The sequence below is a fragment of the Phasianus colchicus genome, chromosome 1, assembly GCF_987193195.1.
Source record: "Phasianus colchicus chromosome 1, bPhaCol1.hap1.1, whole genome shotgun sequence".
NCBI classification, from domain to species: domain Eukaryota; kingdom Metazoa; phylum Chordata; class Aves; order Galliformes; family Phasianidae; genus Phasianus; species Phasianus colchicus.
This window is the reverse complement of record NC_143436.1, coordinates 132,622,693-132,650,678: the sequence shown is the minus strand read 5'-3', so window position 1 is coordinate 132,650,678 and position 27,986 is coordinate 132,622,693. Positions and strand designations below refer to the sequence as shown.

Here is a 27,986-nt window from a genome sequence, read left to right as displayed (position 1 = left end):
GCCTCCCCGCCGGCCGGGAGGGGGGAGCGGGGCTCCGCGGGGCCGAGGATCGACAGCAGCGGGGGCGGCGGCTCTCCGCGTGCTTCCTCGCGGCTCGTTCGGTCCCTGAGGCAGCGGGTGTTTGCCGGCCGCTGGTCCCGCTCCCCTCACTGTGTTGCCCAGCTGCATCGGGGTGACTGCACCCATCTGTTCCTCAGTTTGTCCCAGGGCAGGGAGCTAGGCTGGGAGGTGGGTACTGGGAGAAGATGGTCCCCAGCTATGCTTGGGTGTGCATGTGTGGGTACCCAGATACTGCCGTCAGGGACTTCCAGCGTTGTATTCTAGCTGTGCTATCTACTGATGGCAAAATCTCCACTGGCCTCAAAGAGTATGCAGCCTGAGCTGATGATTTCAGGTTGGATATCAGGAATTGTTCTTCACTAGAAGGCTGTGGGCATAGAATAAGCTTCCCAGGGAAGCGGTCACAGCCCCAGGCTGCTGGAGTTCAAGGTGTGTTTGGACATTGCTCTCAGAAACAGGGTTTGGGTCTTGGGTGGTACTGTGTGGAACCAGGGGTTGGACTTGATGATCCTTGTGAGTCCCATCCAACTTGGGATATCCTATGATTCTGTGATGAAGGAAAACAGCTTTAGTGCCTGTGGGCTCTCTGCTGCGTTGCCTGTGAGCTTCTGGGTGCTCTTTGCCTTGTATAAAATATTGATTGGGTTGCAAACAGCACAGTTGTTATTATTGTTAACCTCCTTCCAGGTTAATGAGTCCTTTCAGCAGGACTAATTGGCATGGAAACAGAAGCATGCTGACTTGGCTATATTGCCTTTGGCTCTAGAGACAGCTCTTTGTCAATGCCAATTCAGAGCACTCTTCATCGTGCCCTGCCAACAGTGTAAGCACACAGCTAGCTGGCTTCTTGTGCTGGTCATGCTGCAATTGGTGGCCACCAGTCTCTGCCAATGCACATTTCACAAGTCAAAGGATTGGAAAGCAATGCCTGGTTTTGCACTTTTCTTACCACCTTTCTATGTATCTTAGCAAAACTATAGGAAAAGCATACAATGGCTTGGGTTGGAAGGGACCTCAATGCCCACCCAGCTCAGGCAGCCCAGGACCTCATCCAACCTGGCCTTGAACACCTCCAGAGATTGGGGACCACAGCTTCTCTGGGCATCTGTGCCAGCACCTCACAAAAGGATGGACATTTGAGGAATGCTGCTTTTGTATAAGGGTAAGAAAGCTTTTTGTGTCTTTCCAACAAATTCAAAGTATTAACTCTCTTCTATTAAGAAATAATATTTCTTATGAAGAATTTAATGTGATTAAAAATGTATTTAAACACTAATAACTTTTCTTAATTAGGCTGTCAATATTGTAACAGAAATACAATGCTTTAGAAAATGCTACTTTGATTAATGCACTATTCTGGTATTTCGAAAACACATCTGAGGTAAGAATGAATCAACAGCGCAGTAAAGTCTGACATAGTTTATCACTTCATTTAAGTATTTATCTTCCTGACTTTTTAGAGCAACCATTTCCACATAATTGCCTGTAATGTAAAGAACCTCCCCAGGTTTGAGCCAATGGGACAAGGAAATAGCTGGGGGGTTGTGCAGCATTTGGTTTTTGGACACTGACTTCACTTAGGCCAAGCAGAAACTGAAAGATGTTGGAAAGGAGAAATATACAATGAATTTCATGAAAGGTAAAAATCATCACGACTTCTCAGTATATGTGACATTTACTGTGAAAATGGCACTTTGTGTTTTGTGCACAGCAAAGATTCAGAACACAGTTTCTGCAGCACCGGTCTGGAAGTTAGGCTCAGAAAAGCTCTGAGTATTTAAGGAAATATTGGAAGCAAAGACTTTAGGGAACTGTTTAATGTGGTCAATAGGAAAAAAAGGGACACAGATAGATTCCTTGTCTTGCCCCAAAATTCACCACCCTAATTCTGGATACTTACTCCTAAACTTCACTTTTTAAAAAGCAAGCAGGTTATTTCTAAACTCAGCAGGAAGCAGTCTGGGCACTTTATTAAGTAAAAGCAACAAAGCACTCAGTCAGAGCACACAGGTTCTGAGACTGTGTCTCCTGAGGTCAGCCCAGGCTGCAGAATACCAAGGGAGGGTTTTCATTGCTGTTTGAGATGTTTCACTTTTCAGCAAGTAGTTTAATAGATGAGAGAGGGAAGGAGTTGACCTTGTGGCCCACTGGTTTGATTCTTATCTACAGAGTATTGTTGCTTCATAAATAATCAAGGAATTAATGAATTAATTACTTGATAAAATCAATCAACTTTCAGTGGCACAAGGAACAGAAAGAACCTGTTTGCTTCCCAATCCTTGCTCTCTCTTTTTCCAACACGCAGTCTTTCTGTCCCAACAAAACTACTGCAAAAGATGAGACTGAATGTTGTGGTTCAAGAACTGAAATTCGGAAAGGTTTCTAGTACACTGCTGGGCCAGTGAATGATTAAGATCTATTACTAGTCCAAATCTGATCAATACCGCAAGGAGAATAATACTGTTTTCTTCCTTGCCTTACTGCCCATATTGGTAAAGGCCACTTCAAGAATGGATATCTAGTCTTCAAAGGTAAGCATTATGTGCAGAGGGACAAAAAAAGTTCCCCTAGGTTGATGTAGTTACATGTGGAAGAACACACCTGCCACCTCCAGACATGACTGAAGTCCTTGGGATGAGAAGGGTTGCAGTGAGTTCATTGGCTCTGTTGGCATTAGCAACAACTGAGGCTGTTTTGCAGAGCAGAACAGGTGGTGTTGACCTGACATTTGCACCATACATTTGGGGTGTGCTTTCTTAGACAAAAATTCTAAATGCTCATTAGCAGTTAGACTGCATTCAGTGTGCTGCTGGAGTGCATTTTCCACCATAGTTTCATAGAAAAGAAACCCAGTTTATGTACCCTGGGACTACTCTGTGAAATGAACCAAAGCACAGTGAGTGGGAATGATCAAATGATTCACTTCACAAGCACAGCCCTGATTTGCTCTGAAATGCAATGTGGATGCACCCATCATCTCCTTTCAGAAGGAGGTAGAACAAGGGATGCAGCCTTAGTAGAAATTGGTGAAGGCAGTGAGAGCAGAATGTGGAGCCACTCAACATTCTGGAATAACTTCTTGCTTTCTCCATCCCTGTCAGTATCAGTGGAGGTAGAGAAGAGGGGGCAATGACAGGAAGGCTCAGAGAAGGAGAGAGGTCTGCATTCACTGATGCATTGGCAGTACTGCTGCTATCAGTCACCAGAAAGAGACTTTCTCCAGTAGGAAAGAGTCTGGCCTGAGAATCAGGGAAGAAGGATTTGATCACAGCACACAATGCATCACCGAGCTCTTACACTGGAAAGTGGTACTGAGGCTTTACCTGACAAAATGAACATAACCTAACGTACACACTGAGGTCAGAATCACTTATCAGAACATTTTCTTTTTCATTTTCCTCGCTAGCTCCTCTGTCATTTAACTGATGTTGACAAAGATCCAGTCTTATCCTGAAGCAAACTGCAATCACAGAGGGTTCAGAGACACAAAACAGAGACAGGCAGAAACTAAAAAAATGTAGGAAGAATTGTCGCTACAGTTGAAGTGGTGTCTTTTGAGGAAAACAGGACATTAATCTTACTAGGCTGAGACTCATGCTGCTGCTTACCTATTCTGCCTTGCAGCAATTTTAATAGCCTGCTGGTTTAACCTGCTGAGAAGGTGTAATTAATAAAACAGGCTGGAAAAAAAAAATCCACATGAAAATTTTCAAGTCTTTTTTTATTTTTTCCCCAGGCCTGACTTCTTCCTTTATTTAATCAAAAGTTGATGGCCATTTTTGCCAAAACACTCTTCAACAGAAACACAGTAGGGTTTTTTTTTTGCTTGTTTGTTTGTTTTTTTCTTTGCAGAAAGCTCAACTTTCTTATTTTCCTCTCAACAGTATCTCAGCAGAAGCAGAAGACTGGAGTGACAGCAGGATGCTGGGCAGTGGATGCTCAGCATCAGGGCTAAGGGAATGCTCTGCGCTTGGACAGTTTCATATGCTGTGCTCTGCCTGTTGGAGCAATGATGCATGATCATTGGGTACACTGCATGAAGAAAACAGTAGTATATTTATCTCTGTATTTATCAGAAAATGTATATAATATTTGGTGATGTTGATTTTACACCGAGATTGTACTCACTGTACCTTTTTCTGTCAGGCAGACTGCAAACAGTGTTGCATATCCATTTCCTTTGGCTGTATAATTTGCTGGTTTCATTTAATTATACTGAAATATTTATGTTGTTATCTCAACATTTCTGAGGTAGTAGAGATCTTAGTGTTTCAGTGGGCCGCATAAGAGTGAGATATTAATCAATATGAGTAATGGGAACTAAAATCTGCCCTTAATAAGAAGCTTGACCCACATTGTTTTGAGACGCTGTTTAATTTTCAAATGGTTATTTTTCTTCATATTCAAGAAAATAGAATGAAAATTTGCATTATCTGAAAAAGTAATCTGAAGGAATATTAATCTGTTCCATTCCTTTTGAGGCAAAATCTCTGGATTATGCACGTTATGAATCAGACACATCAAAATAAAAATCCATTGACACTTTGGCAGAGGAAGAAATAATCAAGGCTCTTTAAAACTCAGATTGTTTCATCATAAAGATTAATGATTTTGCACCAAAATAACACACATACATTAGAGAAGCCTTGATGTTTTAGAAGTAGTATTCTTTAAGTCTCTGTCCTGATGAAAACACAGTTTAGGAAAACAGCGGTAACTGAGTTTTTGGGGTTTTTTTTTTTTCTGTGATTTATTTTATTTTATAAAGGACTTCCTTAAGTGTTTCTACTTGCATGTTTTCAATTAAATCCCTTTGTCAGATGCACATTCCTCTTAAAACATATGTATATGCAGCAGTTATCTTTTTTTTTCTTTAATACTGGATTCAAGAGAATGTTAAAGCCCAGTTCTTTGTGTTTACATATTTGATTTGCTGTAAGTATTGCTCATACATTTATTTATTTATTTTTACACGACAGTGGCCAAATTTCCAAGTCAAAACCCAAGCCTTATTGTTCAGAGTAAGGGAGATCAGTGTGAGCTGCTTATTATATATTGCTTATATCTAATATTATGTATATTTAAAAGGAAGATCAAGCCAGGATTCAAGCTGATATATCTGTATAAGGACTGGTTAAAAGACTTAGGACTGGCTAAAAGAGTAAGAAATATGAGTTCCTGACACTTGCAACCAAAATTCCCATTGAATTATTTTAACAATGGAAAATCTGAAAGACAAAAAGAAACACTGGGGGAAAAAAAGAAAAAAGACATTTATACATGCAAATGCTCCTACATAAAACAGGATAAGTAGGGAGAAGGAAGTGCAGTGAAATGATTTGGCATCAATCCCGATTTGCTAAGATTAGGAAGAGTACTGGAAGTGGTAACACAGGGATAGCAAAGAAGCTATGGGCTGCATAAAGTGAAAATCTGATTGATGTATGCCTTGCTCCTCTCTAGGTAGTTTGTTGTTTGTTTATTTTAACTTATGTTAAGAAGGGGAAAGGAAGTGCTTCAGAGTGCAGAGTGTGGAGGTGTGTTTATGTGGAAGCCGCATCCTTGGCCATGCTCTGCCAAGGCACAGCACTGTGCCTGTGGCAGTGCCTCATTCTCTTTTAAATGCACCCCTTCCTCCCCAGGCTGTGCCAGTGAGCCCTCTCTCAGTCACAAAGCACTGGGATCAGAAGTAGCCTCAGTTAAGCTCATAATGCACAGAGCATTATTAGAATCATAGAATAATAGAATCACAGAATCATAGAATGGCCTGGGTTGGAAGGAACCTTAAGGATCAAGCTTCCACCACCCCATCACATGCAGGGCCACCAACCTCCCCATTTAATGCTAGACCAGGCTGCCCAGGGCCCCATCCAACCTGGCCTTGAACACCTCCAGGGACGGGGCATCCACAACCTCTCTGGGCAGCCTGTGCCAGCACCTCACCACTCTCTTGGTAAAATATTTCCCCCTGATATCCAACCTAAATCTTCCCTCCTTCAACTTAAAACCATTTCCCTTGTCCTGCCATTATCTATCCTTGTAAAGAGTTGGCTCTCCTCCAGTTTACAGGCTCCCTTTAGGTAGTAGAAGGCTGCAGTGAGGTCACCCTACAGCCTTCTCTTCTCCAGGCTGAACAAGCCAAGCTCCTTCAGCCTGTCTTTGCAGGGGAGATGCTCCAGCCCCCTGATCTTAGTGGCCCTCCTCTGGACCCTCTCTAACAGCTCTCTGTCTTTCTTGTACTGGGGGCCCCAGACTTGGATGCAGGTAGAAATTAAGTAGAAATAGAATTTTGTGCATAAGAATATAAAATATTTACTATTTTAAAGCTTTTTGGTATAAATATAAAGATTTTGTTGTGGCCAAAAAAAAAAAAAAAAAAGATTTTAATATACATATTAATAATATTTGGTAATGCTTTAAAGGGTTAACATTCCATTTACAAGCAATAATGACATTTTAAAAGCACTTTTTTTTACTCACCTTGTATCATAAATTGCATACAGTTTTTTGTTTTCTTCAACTGCATTCCTAAAAAGAGAGAAAGAGAGAATATAGATCTGTGACTGTTGCAGAGAAATAAAAACAGAAAGAAATAGTCACTGCTTTTTGTGCAAAACACAATACAACAATATGATTCTGATAGAGCTATATGAATAATTTTCAGGAAAAAAAAATTGCACTTGATTCAAGTGAACATTATCCAATTCCATTATTTTTTTTATTTTGGCTAGCTGAGCTAAAAAAGTATATGGAAGTCAAATGCACTGTAAAGTGAAATCGTTTACCTCTGAGTTTTTGGATATTTGAATATACATTTAAACACATGTGGTTCAGCTAGAAAAGGGGAAAACTGAAGACTTGAAGCTTACTTCTATACTTCTTTTTTCAACTAAAATACATTTGACTTTGCAGAACAAATTGGTATTTTTTGGCTGGAGAAAAGATTTTCTTTTCTCTCGGTTTTTGTTACCACTTATTCTGAAACAGTCAAACAAACAGCGCCACTGGTTTAAGGGGGAACACAAGAAGATGTCAGATAGAATGCGTTGGCTTTGCTGGGATCAGCAATAAAATATAAGTTTTAGCTAAGTAGTTTCTGAGAAGGCGTGATGAATGTAAGGAGCACTCCATAATAAGTATTGATTTGTATCTTACAATCTGATTTATGTCTCTGTGCATTACTTTACCTGTCTACTTAGATGTTAAAGAGAAGAAACTAAAAGCATGGCGTAAGTGATCCTGAATCTGAATGCATTAAGGATAACTCTTGGGTTTGGTCCCTGTTCCTGGAGTGATTAGGCATTTCACATTAAATGTGAACTGGATAAGGAATGTTAACTAGGGAATACTGTGGACACACAATTCCCTTGTACACTGTGCAGAGACGTGAGGCCTCTCTCATGTCATGGATCCCACTGTAGTAGCCAGTCATCTAAAACTGAACTGGTGAAACCAGTTAGGTCTCTGGTTAGATGCCACCATCTAGTCCATTCAGGATGCCCTGAGTGACTTGAGACACTGCATAGCGGCAGTCAAACATAACACAGGGCCTATAGGAGACCTACACTCTGCTGAAGAGATCATTGAAGTCCAAAGGCAATACCTAGGAACATCTCAGTGGTACATGATTACTGTGTAAGGGAACTAAGCTGAGATTCTCAGGTCTGATTCTAGACAAAACACAGATCTCCAGCTTACTCTGCGTAGGCTCAATTAGCTGTGTTGACTGGATCTCTGTTGACACAATGGGAATATCAAGTTTTCACGAAGACACCTACATCTAATCTGCAGATGAGTCCTACTCTTTGATAGTTCTTCCAATAGCTCTAGGCTAGTAGTTTTCACAAGCCACATTGCTCTAGATTTAAAGATCACAGTGTTGCATGCCTGAACCCACACCTGCTTTGTGATTTGACTGACATTCTCAAGGACAGTTTTGTCTGGAGTCCACATTTCTTTGGTTCACCATGACTCAGTATATGCTTGTAGTAATTTCTTGAGTGCAGCAAAGGACAGAGCTGGAGAGGGAGAACAGAGAAGGGGCATCTCAAGCTCCAACACTGACCCAAATATACATGACAGTTGTCAGTAGGTATCTGATATCAGCAATCATATGGTCAGTGCTGGGATAAGGTCTAAGCTCTTTCCCGATGTGTGCACTTATAACCATTAAGGCTGAAAGAGACCTCCAAGAATCATTCAGTCCAACCATCCATCTACCACTAGTATTTCCCCACTAAACCATGTCCCTTAGTATAAATATCCGAACACTTCTTGAACACCTCCAGAGATGGTGACTCCACCACCTCCCTGGGCAGCCCCTTTCAGCACCTGACCACCCTTTAAGAGAATAAATGTTTCCTAACATCCAACGCGAACCTCCCCTGGGTGCAACCTGAGGCCACTCCCTCTAGTCCTATTGCTAGTTACACGGCAGAAGAGGCCAAAACCCACTTCATCACAACCTCCTTTCAGGTAGATGTAGAGGGCAATGAGGTCTCCCTTGAGCATCCTCTTCTCCAGATTGAACAATGCCAGTTCCCTCAGCTGTTCCCCACAAGACTTTGTGCTCCAGATCCCCCACCAGCTTTGTTGCCCTTCTCTGGACACACTCTGGAGCATCAGTATCTTTCTTGTAGTGAGAAGCCCAAAACTGAACACAGTACTCAAGCTGTGGCCTCACCAGTGCTGACTACAGGGGGACAATCACTTCCCTGCTCCTGCTGGCTGCACAATTTCTGATACAAGCCAGGATGCCTAGCATCCTGCATTAGGTGGAATGGTGGTGGCCCTGCATGTGGCAGGGGGGTTGGAGATTCATGATCCTTGAGGTCCCTTCCAACCCTGGCAATTCTGTGATTCTGTGATATGCCACTGGCCTTCTTGACTACCTGGGCACGCTGCTGGCTCATGTTCAGCCAAGCTTCGACCAATACCCTCAGGTCAGTTTCTTCCACACAGTCTTCCAGCCACTCTAGACCAAGCCTGTAGAGCTGCCTAGGAGTTTTGTTGTAGCCAAAGTGCAGGACCCAGCACTCGGTCTTGGTGAACTGTGTCCCGCTGGCCTCAGCTCAATCATCCAGCCTGTCCACCTTGCTGCAAGGTATTGGAATAAATACTCTTAAATTTGAAGAGGCTGGAGCATGAAAGAGTCATAGAGCATGGTCAGCCTTAGTTTTCCTTTAGGATAATACTCCCCAGCGTAGCCAAATTACAATTCCCCTATATATGTGAAATATTTTCTGTGGCCACCTTGCATTTATGACTTCTGACATCCATCAGCAAAAATGCCAATGGCAGGATAGAATTAACTTAGTTTCTTTTTTTTGGAAGAAAAATGATAACAGAAAAGGAGATCAGGAAAATGATTAGGCAAATGTAACAGGAAAGAATCAAATGTCATATTTTAAATGTTGAAGTTTCACAATGGGCTTTTATTCAGACTGATAATGCACTTCATTTTTTTTCTCCTTGTACAAAAATGTAGACACATCTTGATGTTGAAATTCTCTTATTCAGCAGAGTGGTAAAATCCTTTGGTCCCTGCATCGAAAAATGCCTTCTTGTGAATGATGAGTAAATTGAGTTCATCTCTTACAGAAGTTTCCTACTGCTGCCTGCCTGGCACCAATAGAAGATGTGCTTCTGAAAGTATTACAGAAGTAATTCCCCCATCACAAAAGCACCACATTAAAAGTACTTATATTAAAAGCACTTTGTTGTATATGAATATTGTTATATAATTGATTATTCCCATTAAAATGCTTTGCATCCTTATCACAACTTTAACAAAAGAAAAAACTGCTTTGAATATTATACATGCTCTTGCCTAGAGCCACTATTAGCAGAGAGGTTCTGTGTGCAGCCAGGCAGTCGTTGATGGTAAATCAAATGGAGGGCATATGGTTTTAGTGTTGCTGCTGGTGGAGTATTTGTTGCTAGAAAGAGCTAATGCTTTGCATTTAGGATTATTAAACTAACAAAAATAGTAACTCATCTTTCTCTCCTTTTTCCTCCAGCTCCCTTGAAGTTTTACCCATTACAGTACAGAGAAAGATACCATGAGCAACCCATAAGGGAAGTTCGGAGTCTCCTAAACTATAAATTAACAACTTTGTGTTCTTTTTTTAAAGCCTGCACAACTTCTGGATGATACCTCAATTCAGAATGTCTCTTATTGGGATTCCTGCTTACAGATGTAAACATCAAAAATTAAATGTCTTTAAGCCAGTTTGATAGGTTACAGTAATAATCAACGAGGCAAATAATAAAGCTGAAAAAACCTAAAGAAGGGTAGATAAGTATAAGTAAGTGTATCATAAGAACACAGTAACTTTGATCGGAGCCTAAGCATAGCTAGATGCATAACTTCTGGGTATGTAAAATTGCACGAGACAAATAACATTCATGGTGGGAAGGAACAACAGATCTGTTCCATTACATCAAGCACACTGCCCATCCAATAGCTTATCAGAACAAGAAGTTTTACATGTTTATGTTGGAGCTCCAGGAGGAAGATCTCTGCTAATGGAAGTAAGACAGGCAACTGGAAAGCTTTTACATTAGTATTCTATTTCTGGAATTGCTAGCATGCTTTAACTAAATGTAAGTTAAGTTTTACACATAAATAATCACTTCGTGTCACACCTTTAAATCCTACAAGGTCCTGTGAAAGCAGAAATTAAGTTAAATATCATATTCATTTGAAAATAATCTTTAGGAAAGTGAAATGTAATAGCCCCTTCTGGATTGAGGCCAGGTCACAAAGCAATGCTGGTGAATCACAGAATGCTTAACAAGTAGTCTTGATGTTACGTATCTAACAAAATGAGTCAGCATAAAAATATAGGTATGAAGGCTAATAATAGGTAACATTAACAATAAGAAAGAGCTATTTCAGCTTCAGATTCTGAAAGCATCTGAACATGGACACCACTATTAAGAACAATATTTTTCTATTCCAAAAAAACCCTGCACACCTTCCACAAGTCTCATAGAAAGAAAAACAAAAGGGATGCTGAACTCCCTCTCCACAGACTCATAGAATGCACACTTCATTCTATTTGAGTTTTTGTCATTCTGAAATGAAGAAAACACTTTACTTTTGTTAACTGGCCCAGTGTACACAATTGAGTCCAAATTAAGCCTCTACTACATGGCTGTGTTGCAATAACTACCAATTTTAACAGCCAGGTGCAAAGCTTCAAGGTAGATCCTCTTGAGAACAGCTACTTCTAGACTTCTCCCCAAAGACTGCCCAGCACACCATGCCAACCCTCTCTCCAGATATCCAGAAGCAGTGAGGCACTCACTCCAATGAGTCATCAAAATTCAATTTCTCTTTTCAGCCCATGCTAACCGGGATGAGTATTTCAAGGCATCACTGCCACCAAACGTGACAGGCACTAGGGCACTAGTAAATTATTTTCAATATGTAGGAGCATAACAAGAAAAGTAAGTAAGTACAGACTGAAATGCCAGATGCAAAATGGGAAACCATGTTTAAGAATCCCAGGATATTATAGACATATTTATTGAATTACCACTGTAGATCTGCTGAAGCTTCAGAAGATGGAGATTTCTGCTATAAATATAAGATTCACATAGCTATCTCTTATTTTTTTTTAAGTATAAATTAAGTGGATGCAAGCCAAGTTTTCATAAATAATGCCAAAAATGTTTATGTATGAGAAGCTTAAACTATGTGGCTCTAGCTGAAATAAATGTTTCAGTGAACATGATGATTTAAAACATGATTTATTCAAATGTTATGTTAAGTAAGCATTCAATATGCTTTTATGTAATGCTGATGCCCAAGTTACATGTAATTATGGTGACACTATAGCATCCCTGATCTTTCATAACCTCTCTAGAAATTCATTTTTCCCAGCATCAAGCTTCACAAATACTGTGGAAGTGACAATGTCACATAATATAAACAGTTACTGGAACAATGCTTTTCAGGTCCAGTTCTGTGAGGGAATTCTTGTTCCCTTTGACATCAGCCAGAGCTGGGAAGCTTAGCATTGCTTGGAAACATGTCAATGAATTAGCAAGCCTACAGACCTGTTCATTGGCATTTAAAAGTAAGGTAGGAGGGATGAAGTGAGAACACAAGATGTAGACTCCTATTTACTCACATTTTAAATCACTAGTGTTTTGAAGGTGTATATTTCTAGTTCTATAGTTCTATTCCAGTAGATTCTGTACCATTTAGTCCACCATTTCTTTTTTTTTAATGTATTCGACTTCAATTATAAAAATGATAAATACAGGGACAGCTATCAAACTTCAGGCAACTTCAGCAGTGCACAAATTTGCCCTTGTCCTTACAGTAAAGATCCCAGAGCAACTACAGATGCCTCAAAGTCCCAGCAAAATGTTCAGCAGATGTAAAAAATGTAAACAAGTGCTAAGAGAAATCAGAGAATTAATAGAACAAAACAGGACTGGTGCAGTATTTTATACATCTGTGGTCTACCCACATCCTGTAAGCTTTGTGCAGCACTCTTCAAAGAGATTGAGAGATACATAAAGGTACAGGAATGAGCAACAGGAATGATTAGTTGTATGAAATGGCATTAGTAGGAAGAACGAGACTTAGGCTGAGACTGGGATCTGAAAGCAAATGAAGGAGGGGAGCCACAATAGATATATCTGAAGTCATAGACTGCATAAATGATTATTTATTATTGCTCATACTATAAAAAACAAAGAAGCACTCTGATGACCAAGAAGTGGGTTTAAAGCAAGCAGTACAAAGTCCTTTTCACACAATGCATAATTAAATTGTGGAGCTTGTTGCCAGAGGAAGCTGTGGAGGCCAAAGTTATAAATGGGCTCAAAAATCCATTAGACAAATGCATGAAAGGGAGCTCCATCAATGGCTATTAAAATCAACATTCTGAGTGCACCCTCTGGCTGAGGAAGTCCGTAAACCTTGGACTGCTTGAAACTGGAAGGTTACACATAGGAAAGAATTACCTTCTATCTGTCCTACTTCTTATTGGTTTTTCCAGAGCTACAGCCTATTTTCAGATGCAGGAGTCTCAACTAGAGGCAGCTCTGGCTTGATTTAGTATAGGAATTTTTTATGTCCTGTGTGATTAGAAATACATGTTCTTGGTTTACTGTGACCTAGCCCTGGAATAATTTTCAGGTCTTTGACTGTCCTGCTGTTGGGATTGCTACAATCTCCACAAATCAACCACTGTTTTTGTTTCTCTTTCTTTCTGTTAGTGGTCCTTCACCTCAGAAATTCATTCAGATACATATTTCAGATTTTTCTTCTCCCATCTCCTGAAGCACTTGCGTACATGCCAGGATGATCAGAAGTTCGATGGTGTCCTTTCTAACCCTCCTGAGCTACTAAAGTGCTGTCGTAAGATACATTATTTTAATAAAGAAAAATTTGGATGCATTTAGTGCTCATAAAATCTGGTAGTCAGTAAATAAATAAATAAATAAATAAATCTCTCTACACATTCACAAACCAGCATTATGTATCTGGCAAGTGTATTCTTATTACAAGAGGCATAAGATCTACTTCTTGGTACAAGGATTGTGCACCTTTGATGTGCACTGAAGTGCATTTTAACTTCGGAGACAGGAGGAATTCTGACTTAGAAACCCACTCTCTCAGCCTCTTCAATTTCTTTCTATTCTTTTCAACATTTTTTTTTCGCATCTTCAGAATCTGCATTTGTAATGTGATTAACAAAAAATCACGAAGAATGGTCGATGCTACTTCATTGATCATTCCTCGGATTTTTGGTTATCTATGGGAAACAAAACATTCTTTCCTTTTCTGTTGTTTTGTTTTAAAAAATAAGTTTTCCACGAAGTACCAAAGTATTTTATTTATTTGAAAAAGAAGTATAATGAGGAAGAATAATTAGAATTCCATTCTAAACTGCATTGTGAATGTACAAATTGTTTTACAGAAATACTTGTAACAGAGTTAGGAGAGCCCTGACACACAAACATTTGCAAACAAAACTAAACTCCAAATTGTGCGTGGGAAAAAATAAAATAAAACAAAACAAAATAAAATAAAATAAAATAAAATAGAATAGAATAAAAGAAGTTGAATATGTGTACAATCAGATGACATAATCAGTTGGATATATGAGTGAAGATACTTCCTTACAGATTGCTGCTGTTTGATAAGTACAGATCAAAACAAGGACTCCAAGTGATCGTTAGCTCTTTTGGTTATTTAGGTAAAAAGTCTTTATAAATTCAAAGGCTGTCAGCCCACAGTGTGTCAGGAAACTTGAATTTAAGAGCCCAGCCCTAACATTTACATTCCTAGGTTATCTTTCAGAGCTGGTTGTAGCTGTTAAGAATATTTCCTTTGGGACCTTTAAGTGCATTGTATCATAGCCTCAAGCTATACTTTCTTTTATCCACAAATCTTCTTTAAACATCAGAAGTTTTGATTTAAAAGAGAAACAAGCTGGTAACAGAGTGTATGCATCTCTTCCCAGCTTCACGTAAAGAGTGAGGGTGAGATAACTGTAAAGCTTAGCTAAATAGCTGTGGCAGTCTACAAAAAACTGCAAATGTTCCATGAACTGAAAAACATGGAAATTTGCTTTAAAATTAATGAAAAGAACTAACACCATTTTTATTTTACAGATTTTTCAGGTGTGCTAAATACACTTAAACTGTTCTGAATATACAGGGTCATCCCACCATCTGTTGCAGGAGTGCTAATTTAGCGTTCTTAATAGGACTCAGTAGAACTTCAGCAGCTAAAACTTTTGTTTAAAATGCCAAATGAGCCTCCAGTGACAATGGAATACTCTCAGTGTCCTCTTGTCTTTGATGGGAAAACATCGACTTTTTAAGAAGTAAAAGGTTGAGATATTTTTATGCGAGTGATGTTTCTAAATTGCTTCTATCTGTATTTTAAAACATAGTGAAGTGGTGCCTTATATGTAAAAAAGTCTGCTGATATCCAAAACACATTTTTTTCAATACCTCAGCTAATCAAGAATTTTATAAACAGTTCAAGTCTGAAATACATTTTTAGGCAGTAAACAAATGACAATAATAATAAAAATAAAAATCCATTAATACTCCTTTACTTAGTCATATTCATTCAATGTTAATTCACAGGAGTCTCCAATTGCCTTGCTTTGTCCATCATCTTTAGCAATTGTACTATGCACCCAAAATGGCTAAAAGGATTTAATGTAGTTTTAAACTACATTTAGTGTTTCTCTTTCAGTGTTCTCAAATGTTGATATACATATGTTAGACAGCATAATCCTGAGGTGTGTGAAACCTCAAAGAACAAAGTAGGTATTTGTCTCCAGTCAAAAACCTCACTCAAGGAGTAAGAGGCAAACACCTTGGAATTAAACCATTTGTTGATGCCATGCCATGAGTCCAGGTTGTAAGGTTTCCTTGGCAGATAAGGTGGAGAATATGCATCTCCTCAAATCCACTACTTCATTTTATCATCCAGTAGACATTGGTGGTATTTACCCCCCATGAAAGCAGCTTTGCGTCCAAGAATGCTTTCACCAAAATAAATCAATCAGACATCCATTTCAGAGTACTTCAGACATTCTGATGCTCTTCCTTTTGGCACACATAACTCTTTTTCATAGATGATTAAATATAGATGAACTTTGAGCTGAGATTTAGGAGCTACAAAGGAACTGACTTTCTACTGATAGTTGGGTGACCATGAAGTGGTCATCAGGCAAAGAAGACACCAATTTCTCTGCCCCCAGAGGGGCTGTCATTACTCCCAAACTACTGACCTCCTTTTTTCCTTCCAGCACACCCTGAGCCCCTTTGGCATGTGGATCCCTGGCACTGCAGGTTAGTCACTGGATAGGATACAGAGTGTTCCTCTCTTACTCGATTATAGCTGTACAGAGATTTGCCATTTCACTGGGTGTCTGTACATTTAGCAGCAGCTTTAAATCTTATCCAAATCTCTCAGTAGGAATGTCCATAATGAAAATAAGGCATAGTTCACTGAACTTTAGATCCAATTTCTTTTTTGCTTTAGAAATCATTGTCATATTACGCTTTATAAATTTTCTTGATTTTCATTCAGAACATACAATCTAATAACTTTCAGAAAGTTTAAAATCTCATTCTTTAAAATGGTAGCAAATTGAACAAAACGTCAACGTTTATTCCTTCCTTAATATGATCCCTTCGATATTAAGTGAAATTGCTACAGGTCCATTGCAATTGATGCTAGACTGAAAGAGGAACCTGTGGAGCTGACAGTTTCTACATTCCATTGTGCCATGTTCTGGTGTCTTTTCCAGTTTCCTTTCTGGAAAGATTAATTTAGCTAGCAATATGAATCAATATTTTTTAGACATATTTTCTTCCTAATCTGCTTTCATTGGCTCTTTCACATACAATTCACTTAGAGCAATAATTACAAAGCAGTAACTCTAAGAAAAAGAAAACACTGTTATGAGTAACAACTTTCTCTCTATTTTTCTGTTAAGATGGTTAAGTGGAACTATATGCCATATTGTGCCTTGCCTGAACATGCCTGCTCTGAACTTTGTGGTAGGCTGTGCAGCCCATGGGAATTCTGGAGCTCTGTCTCTCCCAGCAGATACGTCCTGGATGCTGCACTGTCCTGGTCTTGTTTCCCTGGAGAGCAGGCCAGGAGTGTAAAGGTGATACAAACAAACACAGCCCTCAGCAAAACACATAACTCAGCCTTGGAAGAAAGTGGGAGGATACACACATTCCTGTTGGAACTATGGCATGGCTTCCCTGCTGAAACCTGAATCAGATCTGGCACTGAGCCCTGAATTGCTGCCTGATATTTCAGTGATTAGAAGAGTGTATAGTTGGGAAGATACAGAAAACTCATGGAGTGATTGAGCATTCTGGCCATTCTTGTATTGGGAACTGCAGTGAGACAGGACTGGGAACTAGTGATAACCCAAGAGAAAAGAATCTGTGCAGACAGAATGGTCCAAAAAAATCTGCATGGGCCAAGACTTCATCAGGGTCACCATGGGAGGAGAGTGCAATGCTGGCTTAAGATGGGTGCTGTGGCTTAACAAGGGCTATTCTGCTAACAAATTCAGTGTATGGACAGATTTACCATGTTTCTCCTCTGGAAAGGACCCCACCATACTGTGGTACTGGATAACAGCATTCACAATCTGGAGTTGGTTAGTATGAACTGTGGGGAATCCCAATGACCTTTGAGACCTTGATGCACCATCAACTAGGGGACGGAGTCATTTTCCTTAGAACTAAATAACAGGAAAACTTTGTAATATGGTCAGCAAGAGATATTTTAAGGCTTCTATTTCATATCTTCATTAGCAGAAGTCAAAAGATTTACAAAGAGAAGCATTTCTTTAACACCTAGGGCAACTTAAATTTTTGGCCCCATCAAAACACTTTGCTAATATTTATCTTCTATGATATAGAAAGAATTTGCCATATCATTGAGTGCACTGAGGATTAATCCATTCATTTTTGTAATGTATTTATGTATTTCCATCTGCAGATATGCACAATTCTGTACTTGAGTTTGCTTTTTCCTTCTTCTGCTGCTCTGCTGTCCCTGTTATCTTTGTAGTGGTAGTATTAAAGAACATTTTGTTCAGGATAACTGACATTTTTATTAGAAGGATCTTAAATAGGGATTCGATAATTCAATTTTCAGCTAAGAAAAATAATAATAAATAAAAAATGCTGCAGCCATCTTCTTGTTCCTTCCTAATTGGAGGTTAATCATTAATCTTTCAGCCACCAGGAAAATACATGTAAGGAAAGACTGAGAGGAAAATGGAAAATAAAATAAAAGATTGAACTGAAATGACCCACAATGGCAAGTGTCCAAGCCAAAGTGACCAACATACGAGAGTGTCTACATGCAACAGAGAATGGCAGGGAAGACTTCTATTATTAATACAGGCATCTGAAGGCCTAGAAGCCATGCTACAGCACCTATACCCGTACAGGAAATCTGAATGGTTCAACCTTCTAATTAGGCACTTTGCTCAGCTTTCCACACTGGCACCTGAGTGTGTCCAGTCAACCTCAACTCTCTCATGCATCTCAGCAAAAACACAAGATATACAGCTTCAGCTCCTTGCTACCGTAACATCCTTACCTTAACTGTAATGTGTGCAGCTGGGTTAAATGAGAATGTCACTATTGCATAGCCACTGCTTGCCACTGCAGACTAAGCTGGGTTTAGACGCCGTTTTTTATTATAAGCATGCTTGCAGTACTTGCTCACAGCTTGACACTGCAACCAGACCGGGAGTGGTGATTTATGGTCCATCATTCCTCCATTCAGGTGTTTCTCTGGTCTCACTGTGACCTTTTCAAAGTACATTCAGCAATATGAAAGATGGCAGTGATCCCTCTTTCCCCTTAATCTCTTTCCCTGACACCAAGAAACAGACATCAGTGTTTCAAATTGTTTTTGATTGCAAGCATCAGGGTGGTGTTCCAGGAAGACATGAGTTTTATGTTTAATTCCAACTACAGCCAGGTTGCAATCATTTTGATATATCCTAGCTCTGAATTCCTTTTGCTTAGCATGGCCTTTGCTGAAATTTTGCTTATTGCAATCATCTTTGTCCCTTACTTCACAACAGCAGCAGTATTCCAGTGGCTCTGTTTTTCCTGGAAGATCATGATAAGAGGCTTTTTCCATTGAGCATCATGAGTGACTAAAGGGAATGGACATTTTCTGCTGTCATGTCAGAATCCACATGAAAATTCAAATTTGGATGATTCCTACTCTACTTACATTCCTCTGTTTTCTAATATCTAAGCGTTGCTGAAGATGCAGACTTAGCCAACAGAAAACACTAAACAGAAGATATTAAAAGAAATGTAGGCCATCAGGTTCTGTCAGACAGCAAAGCAAAGGCATATGTACCTCTGGCAGTCTTTCAATGAGTGGCAAGGCTGCTGCGTTCAGAGCAAGCTAGAGATTTCTTCACTGAAATCTCTTCTACAGTCAATCTTTTCATATGCAAACTATTCTTAAAATGTTTTCAGTTTGAGACAGCAGATGTTTAATTCGTAAGTGACAAGAGGTAACAGCCATCCCTGACACTAATTTTGTACCTGTTGTTTGTATCCTGCACATCGCTGGTAGCACCATTTGTAAAGTGGAAAGTAGGAACGTGAAGGGCAGTGTCGTAAACATCTTTCTAGCGAGTTAATCATAGCACTAACTTTGCATATGGGATCAGATGCAACAAATTGACATGCCCAGAAAGAATCGTGTGCACAGTCCATAAGATCAGGGCAGGTGAAAAGAGACATTTATGGAAAATATTTGCTCTAGAATATTTGGTCATGAAGACTCTCAGTGTAAGTAAGAAAGAAGAAATCCTTTAAAGATATCATTTTAAAGTGTTCTTTGAGGTCATATATTGTTTTATTTTATGTAGTATATTCCTATTATCTCAAATAGCTCTCAGATATTGCAGATAAGAATATCAAATGAATGTCTAGAAATATGTGGAGTTAGAATTCAATAAAACATGCTCCTTTATTAGACGCATTGAAAGGCTGTAGGTATTATGCAGCAGATGATTCCCCTTTATGTCAAGACTATTTCAGATAGCACAGTTCTAATTTGATAAGACTAAATTTTAAATCTAGCATCACCAAATGGGGCAGAGATAAGCCCAACAAATCTGTGCGAGTTCTGTCTTGGCATAGCTCAGATCGCCTCATGTATAGAAAAGTAAGCACAATTCTGACTATGCTCAAATGAACCCTGTCAGGGGAATGCTGCAATGACACATCGTATACACAAACACAAAACAGAGAATGACAATTCAGATCTCTGAACGATGTAATTGTGAAGGGACATTTGGCAGCTTGTTTTGTGTATTGCACATGCTTTTCACAGATGTGATAGCAATGGTCTAATAAGCAGTTAAATTGAAGGATAAACATGCTGAGACTACTCTAATAAAGTTTGACTCGAAGTGTTAGCAAACCATTGGTACAGTAGATTTCACTGCTTTCCTTGCTATTTTTAATAGCAAAAAAAAAAAAAATCAGTTTGTCAGAAGAGGAGCCCTTTGTATTCAAAGACAGAGCCACTGTGAGAAGAAATTTAATAGGTCGTCTATCCTGCAAGTGATCTGAGAACTCAGAAAAATGCAATATCAGAACAGAAGTGTGATTGTGTTATCAGAACAGACATTAAGAAGAAAGAAAAAAAAGGCAAATTTGTTTTTCCTGTTTTTTAGACAAAGATAATGGCACATGAAAAATGGATACATGTGCATAGCTGAAAACCTATTTCTGACCAAAGCACTTATGGCAAGGTGCAAGTTACAGACCTAATCGCATGCCTGTACAGCAGACATTTGCCTTAGAAGTATGTTGTGATGGCTGCCAAAATCAAGTGTTTTAATGTCAGAGAACACTGTAATATGAATGGACGATGAAATCCTAATTGTGCTTTCCTGTACATCAGTATTCAATTTTTTTTTTCCAAATGTTTTGTCCCCTGTTTAGTTTTTTTTCTTTTTCTTTTTCCTTTTTCTTTTTTCCAGAGAAGGCTTTATCATTCATTACACAGGATAAGTAAGCACTGATTACACAGCACCTACTAAATAAGCAGCTACTTAGAAGAGTAATCTTCACCAGCCAGTTAGTAGTGCCTTATTTGCTGCATACCCAAAGCTTGCAATAAACACAGAATTATTCATATTTTCCTGGTCTTTTCTGGGCCACTCATCACTGTAGTATTTGCATGCCTCAAGAACACAGATGAGTTTATTGAAAGATAGGAGACCACTATTATTCCCATTTTACAGCTGAAGAGATAGGCACTTGCCTGAAGCTACATGGTGAATTAGTGGCAGAGCAAGGATTAAAATTCATGGCTTGCAACCCTGTGCACATTGTTGGAAACTGCACTGCCTTTTTGCAGGAGGTGCTGAGAAACTGCAGCTCTCACTGACTTCATCTACCACAGCAAGTGCTTAGCTTTGCTCTATAAGCCTTGGGCAGCCCAAGCTGGTCATCCATGAAATAGGACACACAGTTAATAGTCAGCTGCCAGTATAACTGCCTTATCATACAATCATAGAATTGTTTGAGTTGCAAGGGACCCTTAAGGGTCAGTCTAGTCCAACTCTCCTGCAGTGAACAGGGACACCCACAGATAGATCAAGTTGCTCAGAGCCCCGTCCAACTGGACCTTGAATGTCTCCAAGGAGAGTGCTTTCACCACATCTCTGGGTAACCTGTTCCAGTGCCTCAGCATCATCACTGTAAAAAAAAATTGTTATGTCCAAACTACATCTCCCCTCATTTAGTTTGAAGCCATTTCCTCTTGTCCTGGCACAACACTGCTAAAAAAAAAGTCTGTCTCCTTCATTTTCATAGCCCCCCTTTACTGAAAAACTTTCTCAGGTCACCTTGCAGCCTTTTCTTCTCCAGCCTGAACAGCCCCAGCTCTCTCAGTTTGTCCTCATAGCAGAGGTGTTCCATTCTGTGGACCACTTTTGTGGTCCTCCTCTGGACATGCCCAACAGTTCTATGTCTCTCCTGTGCTGAAGACTCCACATCTGGAAATAGTACTCTAGGTGAGCTCTGATCAGTTGTCATGGTTCTGGCCCAGTTCAGCCTGGTCCCATGACTGCTGGGGTGGGGTGACCCACAGATTCACACCCTGGAAAGGGGAAGGGGGTAGGGAAAATATAGAGATGGGCCCAGAGGAGGAAAACAACAGCAGTAACAAGCTAAGGCAGAAAACTAATTTACTAAATATGATAACAGGTTGCAAGATAACACATCATAATACAATATAATTGAAGCTAATAAATCAAATAAAATGAGAGAGAGAGAGAATCCAAGCCAAAAGGCCTTACTCTAATGCTGAAGGCAAGATGGCTAGGGAGCACACAACTCAGAGATGAGCAGAAAAAGAAAGGGATAGCAGCCTCATCATTCCCAAACAGTTTTATCTTTCCCTCTGAATGGAAAATGGAAATGCAACAGCAAAGTCTTCTGGGAGCTGTAGTACATCTCTTCTGAGACTCCTAGCACATACATGATGTTATGATGTAGAATACCGATAACAAAAATCATAAAACCATGACACCAGTGCAGAGCAGAGGGGCAGGATCACATTCCTCACCCTATGGCTGGCCATGCTTCTTTTGATGCAGTTCAGGATTCAGTTGGCTTTCGGGGCTATGAGGGCACGTTGCTGGCTCATGTCCAGCTTGCCATCCACCAGTACCTCCACGCGCTTTTCAGCAGGTCTGTATTCCATCCTTACATCCCCCAGCTTGTACTGATTGCAGGGGTTGTCATGACCCGAGTGCATGACCCTGCACTTGGCTTTGTTGAACCTCCTGAGGTTCACGTGGGTCCTCTGCGCAGCCTGTCTAGGTCTCTCTGGATGGAGTCCCATCCCTTGGGTGTGTCAACTGCTTTACACAGCTTGGTGTCATCCAAAACTTGCTGAGGGTGCACTTGATCCCACTGTCAGCATTGCTGATGAAGATACTAAAAAGCGTTGGTCCCACTGCTGACCCCTTTGGGACACCAGTCATCACTGATGTCCACCTAGACATTGAGCCACCGACCACCACTCTCTGGGTACAATCTCACAACCAGATCATCAACCACCAAGCAGTCTATACATCAAATCCACATCTTTCCAATTTGGAGAGAAGGATGTTGTGGGGGACTGTGTCAATCATCACATTAAGAAGCAAGTACTTTAGTACAGTGTTAACAGAAGACTCTTGAAAACCATGTCAGCCACCTCTGGGTGAAGGCATTAGCTACTGGGGTTCTGACAGTGGCAGAGTGATGATTCACCTTCTTTTAGCATAGATGTTGGACCTCAAAAAGCTGTGATAAAAGAACCATAACTTGATTTTAACAAAATGGCACTTTATGGTGAAATACATTTAGAGTGGAAAACCCACTGACAAGCTAGAGAACTCTTTTATTAGATCATTCACCTGAAACTCATTCCCTCCTGCTGTCTTGAGCATGCCCAGAATTCCACCCCAATACTCTCTACATCAAAATCATTGATTCATTTTTGATAGTTCTTGTTTTGTGTATTTTTAGCTAACTGGAAAAGTACCAGTAGATCAAACTGCAATCATTCCAGCAGTTGTATTTTATTTAATTCACCTTTTTTATCTTTGAAGCTATTTTTTTGATCCTCTCCTATGCACTTGAGATGATTTGCTCATTTGATCGTTCCCATGTTTTGGCTGCTGTCGTGTGTACATACAGCTGTTAAAATTAATGTGGGTGTTAGCTCTCTGAACCCACAAGTGACGCTATTTAGACATGTAGGTTGAGTTCCTTGTGGACAACTGACCCGCAGTCTGCCATCCATTCAAATATGTAGATGGAAATTTGAAACTAATCCACTAATTTTCAGTTGGTGAAGGTGTGAAAAGCATGGTGATAAATCCAGCTTATCTTGCTTATGCAAGTAGTCCTGTTTCTCTGAAATTTGCAGTCAATGGAGTTGGTGTGGGTTTCAAAGCAGGATCAGACTTACATATATATCTCAATGCAGGGCTGGTGGGATGTACTTTTTTATGATCCTGAGGCCTATTTGTGCAGCCCTGTCCCTGTGCCACACTGTTCCTCCAGTCCCCATGCCTCTTTGCTTCTTTCAAAAACTACAGCAGTGGTGTTCAAGGCAAACACTCTGCATGTGGGACTGCGTGTCAATCTTCGATGACCTCTCTATACAACTTGGAGGTCAGGTGCTTCCTTTTCCTCCAGGTCAAACTGTCCTTGCAAGGGCTGGTATGGCAGGTCTACATTTTCACCAGACAGATGAACCCTGAACACTTCACGACTTCTGTAAAAGTGGAACATTTGCCAGGAAAGACCAAGGAAATCCATGCAATGTTTCCTATACAGTTCCCCATATCAAAGGGTTAATAAGTATTTAAGCATGGGTTGTATGCCACTTCCTCATAGCTATTAATAACTGCTTTTGTGACAACATCCTCCTTTTCCATCCCAAACATCCACTGAAGAGGGGGGGGTGAAGAGGGGTTTGGCCTCTTCTCGCAGGCAACAAACAGGACCCGGGGAAATGGCCACAAATTGTACCAGAGGAGGTTTAAGTTAGACATGAGGAAAAACTTTTTCTCTCAGAGAGTGGTCAGGCACTGGAATGGCTGCCCAGGGAGGTGGTGGAGTTGCTGTCCCTGGCAGTGTTCAAGAGGAGTCTGGATGAGGAGCTAAGAGATATGGTTTGGTAGCTTGTGGTAGCAGTGGTAATGGCAGGACGGTTGGACTGAATGATCTTACAGGTCGTTTCCAACATTGTGATTCTATGATTCTATTGACTCTTTTAGAAATATCAAACCCAAATGCAAATAGTTCCAGTGTTTTACTCTACTTTTCTTTTGGCTAACTCCATTGCCAAATTTTAGCCTGCTCTGCAGTTGTTTCTGTTGTTTTGTGAGCATGCCACCTACATTTTTAATTGAATACACCATTTGCCAGGAGAAAAAAAAAAAGTCCCTACTTATTATTCATGCAAATCTCATTCTTCAGACTCCAACAAACACTCGTGGACTGACTCATAATTACTGGGTCACACTCAAGGCATAACCTTTGCTGATGCATGGGCATAGTTCCACTGCCCTTCACTTATGCCAATTTATAGTACATGAAGGTCCAGCTAAGTGACTGATACATATAATATATGCTATTAATTGTTTCTTTCTGAATTTTAGTGCACTGGAACTGAGGAAAGGTTTTCATATGAAGTTCTACGACTGACATCACCCGGTATGGTATATGCTTGATATAGTTCAATCATTAATATTTATCTTCTTGATGTCTTATAGTAGATCACTCTGAAATCCCCACCAAAAACTTTTCCAAAACAAGGCATTTGGAGGTTAATTTGTCTTCTTTTTTTTTTTTTTTTTTTTTTAGGAGCTCTTTCCATTTTCTGTAAATGTTAATTCTAGATCGAACCATTTAACAGCTATTTTTTTCTTGAAATTTTATTAATTAGAGCACTTGAATCTATATAACAGAAGTCAGCTTTAATGGGATTTGGAACTGCTGACAACATTTATTCCCACCAAACCCCTGCCAGCAATTTCAGTCTGAAAAGCAGTATACTGCAAATCCTAAAATAAATGTAAGTTGTGTCTACATCTTTCCAAATGGTATGCATTAATGTATTTTTTGTAGTGGCAGCTAATTATTACTGTGAGTCATTAAAGGGTAACTTGAAAGCATTTGTAAAATTTTACAAGTGTGCAAACTAATGTTTGCTGGCATCATTGACAGATACCTGTGTTGATCACAAACAGAGATAATGAGTTCTGTCAATTTGCCCAGCGCACTTTTAAGCAACCCAGAGAAATGCAGTAAATATGGTAACTATAGCAGCCAAAAGAGATGCGAGTTCATCAAAACAACTTAAAACATGCTAATCCAATCTTATCTGAGCATTTACATAGCCAAAACCCAGATGACAGGTAGACTTGTTATGTACAAATATGTATCAATAGGCATAAATATTTATAGCGTATAACCTAAATATGAGAGATGTACATACATATGTATGTATAATAACATTGGCCATATTTAACCAATTTCTAAACTTCACATACTCTATCCTTAACATCACTAAGTACATTAGGCTGTCCATGAGACATTTGAATATATGCTTAATGAAGAATTTATCAAGATCAATCCATCGGTCTTAGTTCAATGATTTTTATGTTGTTACTTCGAAGATTTGTTCTCTCCTTCCTGCTGTGAAGGAATTACATGTATAGTATCATATGCATAAACCCAGGAATACTGATGTACAACTTGTATCCTCTGGTTTAAGCTTCATTAATCTTTCTTTATGAATCATATGTATGAGAGCAAATCATTGTGGTTATTCTCCATCAATCGCTTTCTTAAATGCTTAAGAATAGAGAGTGAGTTGTTTTTTGCTTAATACAATTAAAGGTGTACTCTGTCCTTTCAAGAAATGAAAGAGGCAGTGAGATACTGAAAAGATGGACTTGAACCACGAGATAAGAGGCTTTAATGGTCATACATAATGCTGCCCTAATGCCACATTATTTCTCAAGAACAGGTATAACTGCTGCTCCAGCCAGCTGAAACACTTACCAGCAAATTTAGCCATTCTGAAGAAATTAACTAAACATATTTTATCTATTATTGCATCGTAAAGCCTCAGCTCAGAAGTTTTCTTATTTGATGCCCACTTGTGCGCAATAAAAAATGTGCTAAGTGTACACAGAAAGCTGTAACATTTTAGATGTAAGCATATGTCACCAGTGTTTAGCATAATCATCGAATCACAGAATCACAGAATGGCTTGGATTGGAAGGGACCTTACAGATCACCTAGTTCCAACCCACTGCTGCAGACAGAGCTCACCAGATCAGGCCGTCCAGGGGCAGCTGAGCACCTCTAGTTGAACACATTAGTTAGAAGCATCATAGCTTCTAACTAATAGAATATAGAAGAACAGTTTTATATATAATATAGAAGAACACTTTTGCATTATTGTTGCTCTGTATGCAAAATGGTTCACATATTTCATGGCTAAAAGTTAAATTTTAGAGCAGTGGGAGATCCACAGAAAATTGCCTGGGAACTTCAGGATACATGAACTGCCACTGCTCAGTAAGCAGCCACACCGAGAGAATGCAAAATTCATTTCTGTTTGCTCTCTATGCACTTACTTCAGGCTTTCGAACTCACCTGACTCCCATAAGGGCTGCGCAGAAGCTTAAGTACCTCTTAAGTACAGCCATGCCCATGCTGTTTGCATAACACCTATGGTTACAAAGCAGAGAACCTGTAACTGGTCCACTCAGAGGTGAGTAAAATGTGACCTTCATCTCTCTATCCAAAGAGCCACTGAAGGAACTGGGGCCGTTTAGCCTGGGGAAAAGGAGGCTGAGGGGAGACCTTATTGCTCTCTTTCGGTATCTGAATGGTGATTACAGCAAGAGAGGGGTTGGTCTGTTCTCACTGGTGACAGGTGACAGGACGAGGGGAAATGGCCTCAAGTTGCACCAGGGTAAGTTTAGGGTGGATATCAGGAAACACTTCTTTACGGAAAGGGCTGTTAAGCACTGGAATAGGCTCCCCAGGGAGGTGCTTGAGTCACCATCCCTGGATGTGTTTAAAATCCGTTTGGATGTGGTGCTCAGGGACATGATCTAGCGGAGGGCTGTTGGAGTTAGAGTAGTATGGTTAGGTTGTGGTTGGATTCGATGATCTTCAAGGTCTTTTCCAACCTGCACAGTTCTATGATCCTATAATTCTGTCAATCTGCCCAGGCCTGGGCATCAGAGCAAAGCAGCGCTCAGGGTAACCCATCTCCCGCACTGGCTGTGCTCGCAGCGCCAGCCCCACCCGTCCCTCACCTGAGCCCTCTTCACGTTTCACATCCACACCTGGCAAAAAGTAAGAACGCCGCCTCAGTCCTTCCGTGGCAAACCGTCTGTGAGCACTACTCTCATCTAAAGTGCTGCACGAACCTCTAACACAAAGTAGCTCTTACTTGCAAGAAAGCTTACCGTCTAAAAAACAAACTGCGTTCTTGCAGAAGTACGTGAGCTTTGCCGCTGCCTGCAGAGCCCCACAGCACGCGGCGGGGCGACCCATGCGAAGACGGGATCGGGCAACAGCGCGCGGGCGCCCCCTCGCGGCCGTCTCCCAGCGGCGCACCCGTGGCTGGGTGGAGCCGCGCTGCCCCCCGGCGGCGGCGCGGGGAGAGAACGGCGCTGGGGCGGCCCGGGCCGGGCGGGGCTGGAGCGCTGCCGCGCGGTAAACACGCGTGTAGCGAACCTGCTGCCTGTCGGGCAAATCCTGTCCGGAGCTTTTTTGATTTTGTTTTGTGTGAGGCCCCGAAGAGCTGCGGGAGCGCTGGACAGGGCACG

General features: G+C 40.4%; 2 long non-coding RNA genes across 2 annotated transcripts; one reads left to right on the top strand and one right to left on the bottom strand.

The window, feature by feature from the left end:
* Positions 1-3: 3 nt before the first annotated feature.
* Positions 4-4,068, top strand: LOC149920038 (uncharacterized). The gene is made up of 3 exons (XR_016460441.1): positions 4-228; positions 1,030-1,222; positions 3,945-4,068. It is a non-coding gene; the product is annotated as an uncharacterized LOC149920038 (long non-coding RNA).
* On the bottom strand, positions 3,951-27,707 carry LOC149920037 (uncharacterized). Its single transcript, XR_016460442.1, has 4 exons — positions 27,624-27,707; positions 26,800-26,874; positions 6,541-6,588; positions 3,951-4,058 (listed from the first exon to the last, which is right to left on the bottom strand). It is a non-coding gene; the product is annotated as an uncharacterized LOC149920037 (long non-coding RNA).
* Positions 27,708-27,986: the final 279 nt, after the last annotated feature.